This window comes from Solanum lycopersicum, chromosome 10 (genome assembly GCF_036512215.1).
Source record: "Solanum lycopersicum chromosome 10, SLM_r2.1".
Lineage (NCBI taxonomy): Eukaryota > Viridiplantae > Streptophyta > Magnoliopsida > Solanales > Solanaceae > Solanum > Solanum lycopersicum.
In genome coordinates this window covers 3,879,225-3,887,416 of record NC_090809.1, presented here as the reverse complement: position 1 = coordinate 3,887,416, position 8,192 = coordinate 3,879,225, and the positions used below count along the sequence as shown (strand labels likewise).

General features: G+C 31.1%; 1 long non-coding RNA gene across 1 annotated transcript; it reads right to left on the bottom strand.

Annotated features, from left to right (window-relative positions):
* Nucleotides 1-641: 641 nt before the first annotated feature.
* On the bottom strand, nucleotides 642-7,842 carry LOC104649452 (uncharacterized). The gene is made up of 2 exons (XR_011212106.1): nucleotides 7,471-7,842; nucleotides 642-975 (listed from the first exon to the last, which is right to left on the bottom strand). It is a non-coding gene; the product is annotated as an uncharacterized lncRNA (long non-coding RNA).
* Nucleotides 7,843-8,192: the final 350 nt, after the last annotated feature.

Genomic DNA, 8,192 nt, shown 5'->3' with positions numbered 1-8,192 from the left:
AAAAACAATTTCACTACTTTAAAAAATCATTATTTCCATTGAAATTTCATTTATTTAGATAGTTTGATTGACTCGGAGAGGAAAAAAAATAATACTTTTAGTGAGAATCTATTTTCTATCATACATTTTCTCAATGAGTTGATTCAATGAGAAAATCACATTTTATAAAATACTTTTTCATTGTTATACGATGGGGAAAAACTTGATTTTTACTATTTTTTTCACTTAAAGAAGAATGATCAACGTTCTTTTTTTTATCTGTTTCAAAAGAACAACTCTTTTCTTTTTTCGACAACTCTTTAGTTTCAGCTTTTAAGGTGACATTTTTAAGACAACAAAGTTAAAAAATATTTTAATATATTTGACATAACTTTAATGTAAGACCACTAAATTGAAAAGTCTTTTTTTATTTTCTTTAATTCCATGTCAAATCAAAATAGATAATTCTTCTTAAAACGGAGTAAATAAATTTTTAAAAGCTTTTTTTAAAAATATTTTAATTAATCGAACCCACTATCTTTGAATGAGAGTATTAACCCTTGATCAACCCTTTGTCTACCAACTCATAGACCTAATCATATTAAAAAAGCAAATTCATGTACATCGACTCAAATTTAGTTGACAAGAAGGGGCACCAACAATTAATAATATTTTTCATTTTCAAAGCGTTAACTGAGACATCTGGTTAAGAATTTAGAAGCAATCTAACCATGACACCACATTCTTCGATAATATCAGTTATTGCATCGACTAAAATTGGTCAAGCTTTTCATTTTTGCGATGATCAGGAGGAGAATTCCGGCAAACGGGGCAGGTAGACTTCATCTTCAACCATTCATCAATACACTGGACATGGAAGCAGTGTTGGCACACAGGTATGATCCTGATTGAGTCTCCGGGAATGTACTCAACTAGGCATATTGGGCAAGTTAGTGAGTTAAGACCGGGAAGTCGTAGACTTTCACCAAGGACTATCTACAAAGGCGAATTCAAAATTTAGAGTCAGCGAATTCACATTAAGTATGGTCATATGTTTATTCTTTAATTTTATTTATTATTCGTTATGTATATACTATTAGAAAAATATGACGGAATCTCAAGAAAGAAAATCCAACTTAGAATAGCTAGATTGGAGTCATCAACAACAACATCATACCAAGTGAAAATTTATGGGCTCTGGAGAGGGTAGAGTGTGCAGAGGTCTTGAGGTAGATGCACTATTTTTGTAAGATGCTCAACTCAAATGTAACAAATTCAAGTATTAAAAAAGAAAAAAATATAACAACTAATAAGGAAAGCAGTGCAAAACTTATAAGAAAGGAATAAGTACAACAAAAAATTAATGCAGAAACCAAAAAAAAAAACAAATGATAATAAATATCAAAAGCAAGAACTATAAGAATATAACTAATAACCCTAGAAAGACATGTCTAACACTTACTACTTACTAACCCTATCTAATACATGACCTTCTCCTACTAAGGTCAAGTCCTCGTTAATCTGAAGTTTTTTTATGTTCTGTCTAATAATTACCTTTTCCAATGCCTTTTCGGCCTGTCTCTACCTTTCTCTGTGTCTAATATATCCAACTTCTCCCACCTCTTTATTGGGTTTGTGCTCATCTCTTCACATGTCCAATTCCGAAACCATCCCAATCAATCTCACGTTTTTCATTTTGTCTACCACAAATATTACTCTTTCCTCTTCCAGGATAATCTCATTCTCAATCTTATCTCTCCTACCACCTAATTCCTCTGTCCTGTACATTTCAAAAAAAATAAAAATAAAGAACAACAACAACATCATCCAGTGAAAATTTACGGGCTCTGAAGAGGATAGAGTGTGCAGAGGCCTTATCACTACGTTGTGGAGGTTGATATGCTATTTTTGTGAGATGCTCAACTCAAGTGTAGCAAATGCAAGTGTTAAAAAAGAAGAAAATATAACGACTAATAAGAGAAGCACTGCAAAAGTTATAAAAAAAGAATAAGTACAACAAAAAATTAATGTAGTAACCAAAACACAATAAACAAATGATAATAAACAACAAAAGCAAGAACTACAAGAATGCAACTAATAACCCTCGAAAAACATGATAACACTTACAACATACTAGCCCTCTATACTAATGCATGACCTCCTCCTACTAAGGTCAAGTCCTCTTTAATTTGAAGATTCGTTATGTTTTTTCTAATCACCTTTTCCCAATATTTCTTTGGCCTAACTATACCTGTCCTTGTATCTAATATATCCAACCTCCCCCACCTCCTTATTGGGTTTCTGCACATCTCTTCACATGTCCAATTTTGAAACCATCCCAATCAATCTCACTTTCTTCATTTTGTCTACCACAAATGTTACTCTAACCTCATCCATGATAATCTCATTCTCAATCTTATTGCTCTTGCCACCTGATTCCTATGTCATATATATTTCCAAAAAATAAAAATAAAGAACTACAACGATATCATATTCAGTGAAAATTTACGGGCTCTGAAGAGGATAGAGTGTGCAGAGGCCTTACCACTATGTTGTGGAGGTTGATATGCTATTTTTGTGAGATGCTCAACTCAAGTGTAGCAAATGCAAGTGTTAAAAAAGAAGAAAGTATAACAACTAATAAGAGAAGCACTGCAAAAATTATAAAAAAGGAATAAGTACAATAAAAAATTAATGTAGTAACCAAAATACAATAAACAAACGATAATAAATAATAAAAGCAAGAACTACAAGAATGCCACTAATAACCCTCGAAAAACATGATAACACTTACTACTTACTAACCCTCTATACTAATACATGACCTCCTCCTACTAAGGTCAAGTCCTCGTTAATCTGAAGATTCATTATGTTCTGTCTAACAATTACCTTTTCCAATGCCTTTTCGGCCTGCCTCTACCTTTCTCTGTGTCTAATATATCCAACTTCTCCCACTTTTTTATTGGGTTTCTGCTCATCTCTTCACATGTCCAATTCCGAAACCATCCCAATCAATCTCACTTTTTTTATTTTGTCTACCACAAATATTACTCTTTCCTCATCCAGGATAATCTCATTCTCAATCTCATCTCTCCTACCACCTAATTCCTACGTCATGTACATTTCAAAAAAATAAAAATAAAGAACAACAACAACATCATATCCAGTGAAATTTACGGGCTCTGAAGAGGATAGAGTGTGCAGAGGCCTTACCACTATGTTGTGGAGGTTGATATGCTATTTTTGTGAGATGCTCAACTCATGTGTAGCAAATGCAAGTCCCTCTATACAAATACATGACCTCCTCCTACTAAGGTCAAGTCCTCGTTAATCTGAAGATTCGTGATGAATAGTCTAAATACCTTTTCCAATGCCTTTTCGGCCTGCCTCTACCTTTCTCTGTGTCTATATATCCAACTTCTCCCACCTCTTTATTGGGTTTGTGCTCATCTCTTCAAATGTCAAATTCCGAAACCATCCCAATCAATTTCACTTTTTCCATTTTGTCTACCACAAATATTACTCTTTCCTCATCCAGGATAATCTTATTCTCAATCATATCTCTCCTACCACCTAATTCCTATATCATGTACATATCAAAAAAATAAAAATAAAGAACAACAACAACATCATATTCAGTGAAAATTTACGGGCTCCGAAGAGGATATAGTGTGCAGAGGCCTTACCACTATGTTGTGGAGGTTGATATGCTATTTTTGTGAGATGCTCAACTCAAGCGTAACAAATGCAAGTGTCAAAAAAGAAGAAAATATAACAACTAATAAGAGAAGCACTGCAAAAGTTATAAAAAAGGAATAAGTACAACAAAAAATTAATGTAGTAACCAAAATACAATAAACAAAAGTTAATAAATATCAAAAGCAAGAACTACAAGAATACAACTAATAACCCTCGAAAAACATGGTAACGCTTGCTACTTACTAACCCTATATACTAATACATGACTTCCTTCTACTAAGGTCAAGTCCTCGTTAATCTGAAGATTCGTTATGTTTTGTCTGATCACCTTTTTCTCAATATCTCTTTGGCCTACCTATACCTCTCCTTGAATCTAATATATCTAACCTCCCCCACCTCCTTATTGGGTTTCTGCACATCTCTTCACATGTCCAATTTCGAAACCATCTCAATCAATCTCACTTTCTTCATTTTGTCTACCACAAATGTTACTCTAACCTTATCCAGGATAACCTCATTCTCAATCTTATCGCTCCTACCACCTAATTCCTATGTCATATACATTTCAAAAAAAAAAAAAACTTACAGAACTCGTTCTAAATCTTCCTTCTGATTACCTTTTTGTACGATTGAATCGTGCTATCATCAAGGCCCCAATTTTGTAGAGTTACTACCACAGAGGGTTCTCGAGGCAACGTTGTTGTTGCCTCGAGAACCTCGAGCTGATGCCGGCGAATGGCATCGAGATGCAATCGATGAGCAATACATATTAAGCAAAGGAGGGATGGTACAAGTAGAGAAATTGTAACCATTACGAGAAAAATAGTTGTTTCACGAGAAGACATGTTTGTGAAAAGAAAACTCGAAAATGTATTTGTGAGATTCTAGAGAGAGCATATATACCCACCAAAACCAATTAATAACAAGATTTTCTAAATTATTACTCCCTCACTCTCAAATTAATATTTGTCTAAAGTCAGTTTTTGACTTTTTTAAAAAAATTAAATTAAATCAAAGTATACTATAAGTTTAACTTTTCTCATGTTTATTTAATGGAATATGTGCTTTAAATTTTTTGTCAATAATTTACATACTTTAATCTTTAAAAGAGGAATATAACAATTAATTTTTAAAAGAGAAATATAACAATTAATATGAGTCAAAGGAGTACTAAATTTGTGTGAAGGTATGCTATTAAATAACATCATATATAATATCTACTAATTAAGTTAACATTATGTTTAAATATTTTTTACTTTGTACTGAAGATTCTGTATACATAATATTCAACATTGTTTCTAATAAAGGAAAATTCTTCTTTGCAATTGCTTACACTTTTAGATAAAGTGATAAAGTTTAGCTTCTTTTTTCCCCTCAATTTTCTGCCTAACATTTTAAATCTTCTAACTATTTATTTAACATGTATAAGTGGAAACTAATTTAAGTAATGAAGTTGAGTTTTTTTCCATAATTGATTAAGAATTTTGTGAACTCAAATATTATGAATAAATTGAGGGGCCAATATTCCTTCATGTTCATGAAAGTTAATTAAGTCTAACCATTCCTATTTAATTGTCCACTTTAGAAATGACAATACATATTATGATAATAATAATTAGCATAGTGAAGTTATAATTTTACCCTCATTAATTATGGTTTCAAAAAGAATGAATTAACACTTAAAAAATTTCAAAAAGTTTAAATGAGGGTATAGTAAAAAAAAATTTGTCCTTTCTGAATTTTTTAAAATGAGCAAATAAATAGGGACAAATAAAATAGAGATAATGCACAAGTACCCCCTCAACCTATGCGAGAAATCTAAGAGACACACTTATACTATACTAATGTCCTATTACCCCCTGAACTTATTTTATTAATAATTTCTACCACTTTCGGCGTACGTGGAACTATCTTGTGGGTCCAACGTTGGTTGACTTTTTTTTCAAGCTAGTACCACGTAGGCCGAAAAGGGGTAGAAAATTACTTATAAAAGAAGTTAGGGGGCAATAGGACCTTAGTATAGTATAAGTGTATCCTGAGATTTCGAACATATATTAAGGGAATACTTGTGCATTTTCCCAATAAAAAAAAAAATGAACAAGTAAATAGAAACATGCAAACATGATAATGCAGTCATCAAAGAAAAGTACTAAAACTAATGAGTCTCACATATAACTTATAATGTATTAATATCCGCACCTACTTTACCGGCTGCAATTTATGTGACACTTTTCAACATAAATTTTTATTCAATATAAATATCAAACAGCAGATAAAAAACCTCTAGGCAAGTTACCCACTCCTCCAGGTTTCGCTACAAATTCTTTCATCACAAAATATAAAGTTTTCCCCATATTTATGTCTTCATTTCTCTTGCATCGTCCTGAAAAATTAGGATGTAAAGTACATTTTCCAAAAAATAATTCAAGAATTTATTTATCATAATTGTATTAAACTTATCTTAGATTAGAGGTTTATATGATCGGGGTGTTTCAGGTTTTTCAAATATCAAATCATTCCATTTGTGTAAAAATTTTAAATTTATAAATCAAATTAAACTAATAAAATTCCAATTTTTTTTGGGTTTTTCAACCTCGGGTTGGTTCGGATTTTTCAAATACCAAAATAAACCATCGTGTCGAATTTTTAAATTTATAAATCAAACCAAACTAATAAACTTCGAATTTTTTTTAGTTTTTTGGATTTTTTCGATAAAATTTGCATACAAACATATATTTTACTTGTACTCCAAATATTTTTTTGGTCCAACCAAAATTTATACAATTGTTTAAGGTGTTTCTTGAAAAATTAATACAAAATATGAGATGAGTATTCATGACATTCAATAAAAAATAATTATGAAATCATCATATAAAAAAAATATTGTGAAATCATAGTGAAAATAATCATAATTTAAAAGTATTACATCATGATAAAATAAGTTTAATAAGTCTTAGTTACATTACTAAACATTTAAGGAAAATTTAAATTAGATTATGTTTTTGATAGTCTAAACTACAAATATTCAGTATTATTGTCATTTTTAGTGTTTAATTGATTTCCTTTTTTTATTAGGAGTCATCAACAACAACATTATATCGAGTGGAAATTTATTGGCTCTGGAGAGGGTAGAATGTGCAAAGGCCATACCACTATGATGCGGAGAGATATGTTATTTTTGTGAGATGCTCAACTCAAGTGCAGCAAATCCAAGCATAAAAAGAAGAAAATCTAACAACTAATAAGAGAAGCACCGCAAAAGTTATAAAAAAGGAATAAGTACAATAAAAAATTAATGCAGTAATAACCAAAACACAATAAATAAATGATAATAAATAACAAAAGCAAGAACTACAAGAATGCAACTAATAACCCTCGAAAAACATGGTAACACTTACTACTTACTAACCCTCTATACTAATACATGACCTCCTACTAAGGTCAAGTCCTCGTTGATCTGAAGCTTCGTTATGTCTTGTGTAATCACCTTTTCCCAATGTTTGTTTTGCCTACCTCTACCTCTCTTTGTGTCTATTATATCAAACCTCTCGCACCTCCTTACTGGGTTCTGCACATTTCTTCACATGTTCTATTTTCAAACCATCCCAATCAATCTCACTTTCTTCATTTTGTCTACCACAAAGTCACTCTTACCTCATTCAGGATAACCTCATTCTCAATCTTATCTCTCCTACCATCTAATTCCTATGTCACATACATTTTTTTAAAAAAATAAAAAAAAATTAAAATAAACTTACAGAACTCGTTCTAAATCTTCCTTTTGCTGATTACCTTTTTGTACGACTGAATCATGCAATCATCAAGGCCCGAAGTAGGTAGAGTTACTACCACAGAGGATTCTCGAGGCAACGTTGATGTTGCCTCGAGAACCTGGAGCTGACGCCGGTGGATGGCATCAAGATGCAATCGACAAGCTATACATATTAAACAAAGGAGGGATGGTACAAGTAGAGAAATTGTAACCATTAGGACTAACATAGTTGTTTCACGAGAAGACATGTTTGTGAAAAGAAAATTAGAAAATTGTATTTGTGAGATGACAACGATTCTAGGGAGAGCATATATACCAGCCAATTAATAATAAGATTTACTAAAATATTACTCTCTCGATCTCAAATTACTTATCATATTTTTATTCGTCAAAAGTCAGTTTAATTTATTTTTAGAGTTAAATTAAATCAGATTAACTCATGTTATACTACAAGTTCTAACTTTTCTTATGTTACTTTAATGGATACTTTAAAATTTTAGTCGAAATTTATGTAATTTGATTTTCAAAGGAGAAACATGACAATTAATAAAAAACTAAATTAAATTAACTCATCTTATACTATAAGTTGTAACGTTTCTCATGTTACTTTAATGGAAATTATACTTTAACATTTTAGTCAAAATTTATATAATTTAATTTTTAAAAGAGAAAAATGACAATTGATATGAGCAAGAGGAGTACTAAATATAACTATGCACTTGGTCAATTTGTGTTATTGTCA